General features: G+C 36.2%; 1 non-coding gene across 1 annotated transcript; it reads left to right on the forward strand.

Moving 5' to 3' along the window:
* The first annotated feature begins 400 nt into the window (after positions 1-400).
* Positions 401-507, forward strand: LOC121208930 (small nucleolar RNA R71). Its single transcript, XR_005904051.1, has one exon. It is a non-coding gene; the product is annotated as a small nucleolar RNA R71 (small nucleolar RNA).
* Positions 508-2720: the final 2213 nt, after the last annotated feature.

Consider the following 2720-nt stretch of genomic DNA (forward strand, 5'->3'; position numbering starts at 1 on the left):
TTGAGGTCTAGGATTATTACCCATATAATTTAATTGCTCATTTTCCATGTTGTGGCCATAAGGTGGGTATTTTGAATTGTTCGTTCCTCCTCCACTTGCATTGCATTGCATTACTGAGTGAACCTGTGAAGAACCAAGAAAATCGTCAGTTTTTCTATTCAAAAGTTCTACCTGATTAGAGAGCATGGTGACTGAATCGGCGTTAAAAATACCGGCTACTTTTGCTGGCTTTGTCCTCATGACTTGTCACTGATAATTATTCAGTGACATCTCTTTTATGAATTCATAAGCATCTTCAGGTGTCTTATTATTGATAGTCCCACCAGCGGCTGTGTCAACCATCTGTCTAGTTGAAGGATTCAGGTCATTGTAAAAAGTTTGAACCTGTAGCCAGAGTGGTAACCCATGGTGAGGGCACCTTCTCAACAGATCCTTGTATCTCTCCTATGCATCATAGAGTGTCTCTAGATACATCCGCACAAAAGAAGAGATATCATTCCTTAATTTAGTTGTTTTATCCTGTGAAAAATATTTTAGTAAAAACTTTTTGATCATTTGTTCCCAAGTAGTGTTTGACCCTCGTGGTAACGAGTTCAACCACTATTTAGCCTTATTCCTTAATGGAAAGGAAAATAACCGAAGATGAATGGCATCATCAGAGACACCATTGATTTTAAATGTGTCACAGAGTTCCAAAAAATTTTCCAAGTGAGTGTTTGGATCCTCATCTTGCAAACTATCAAACTGAACAAATTGCTCTATCATTTGAATTGCGTTAGGTTTCAGTTCAAAATTATTAGCAACAATAGCAGGCCTAACTATACTTGACTCAGTTCCTGTTAAATTTGGTTTAGCATAATCATACATAGTGCGCAGAGCAGGATTCTGATTTACTGGATCAGCAGCAATCGCAGGAGGTAGCGAATTTTCTGATTTTCAGCCATCTCCTCAGTTGTGGTTTGAATATTGTCCTCTTGCTCTTCCTCTGTGTATCTTAAGCTTCGCCTTATTTCTCTTCGATTTCTGTGAGCTATGCGATCGATCTCACTATCAAAAAGTAATGGTCCTGACGGCTTCTTCTGGTCATAAACTAGAAAAACTTGTCAAACGCGAATAAAAGAGAAAATTAGAAAATAAAATAAAATTTTAAATTACAAATAAAGTAAAATGGCTAAAGTAATAAAAATCGAGTGTTCCTAATATCTTATTCCCCGGCAACGGCGCCAAAAACTTGATATGTATATTAGCGACAGGTTTTAAAAACTTATAATTAAACGTTCTTGAAACTAACTATTATCACGATGAAGACAAGTATACCTATCGAATAGTAGTATAGCTTTAGAAAGACCAGATTGTCGAACCCGAATGAACCAAGAGTACTAGTTATTACTTTCTTTTTATTATCTAGCCTAAAAATTAAGGGATTTGTTTATCTAAACTAATTAACTAAACTAAGGGTTCACAGAGAGAAAATTGGGAAAAGCTTTAAAGAAAACTCGATTGATTAAGACAATACCCAAGGAAAATCCACCTAGACGTCACTTGCTATTTAACTCTGAATCAGACAATTTATTCATTTGACTTGATCCGTAGAAATCCCTAAGTTATATTATTATATCTCTTGAGACTAATAACGTCTAACCCTAGGTTGATTAATTGAAATCTCTTTCTAAATAACACCCTAGTGTTGCATTAACTCGACCTATGGACTCCCTTATTAGGTTTCAACCTAATCCAGCAAAATCTTGTCACCCTATCTCTAGGTGTGCAATCAACTCCGCTTAATTACAACAAATTTACTCTTAGACAGGGACTTTTGCTCCTCTGAATAATGCATTAACTTGAATCAATATCTTGGAATATTAAAAGAAGAATTAACACATAATTAAGAACAAGTCAAATATTTATCATACAATTCAGATAATAATAACAAGATCCGTCTTAGGTTTCATTCCCCTTAGGTATTTAGGGGGTTTAGTTCATAATTATGAAAGAAAACATCTGAAAAGAATAAAGATAACAAAACATAAAGAAAACCCAAAACTCCTGAAGGAAATTGAACGGAGATCTTCAGTCTTGACGATGAATCCAGCTTCTAAGATGGATCAATCGGCTTTCCTTGATTAATTCCTTGCCTCCTACTCTCTGTGTCCATTCTAAGTGCCTCTTCAGGTGTTTAAATAGGCTTTAGAATGCCTAAAAGCTCTCAAGAGTGGCCTTTTCCGAATAGGACTATACTTGGGCTCAACAGGGACACGCCCGTGTGACACGTCCATGTGCGATTGCTTCAGACCGTGGTCAAGGTTGTTAAATAGGCACGGGCGTGTGGTGTACCCGTGTGAGTCGTGCTTCGATTCTGCCAAATGGACACGGCCATGTGGCCTACCCGTGTGAGGAAGTCCAGGCCATGTTGATTTCTCATGTTGGCTGATTTTCTCCGTTTTTGGCCCGTTTCTCGCTCTTTTTACTCTCCTATGCTCACCTAAGTATAAAACATGAAATTAAAGGATTAGGAGCATCGAATTCACCAAATCTAAGGAGAAATCATTCATAAATGTGCTAAGCATGGGATAAAAATATGTATAAATTACGGTTTATCAGCAACAATTCAAAGAAGAGATTTTATAAACACAAGACTTTGTTTAAACTTGAATTATATTAGGACTATTGTTAAGATTATTATTTAGATTTAATTGTAGCTTTTATCTTTATTTATCTTT

The sequence above is a fragment of the Gossypium hirsutum genome, chromosome A10, assembly GCF_007990345.1.
Source record: "Gossypium hirsutum isolate 1008001.06 chromosome A10, Gossypium_hirsutum_v2.1, whole genome shotgun sequence".
Taxonomy (NCBI): domain Eukaryota; kingdom Viridiplantae; phylum Streptophyta; class Magnoliopsida; order Malvales; family Malvaceae; genus Gossypium; species Gossypium hirsutum.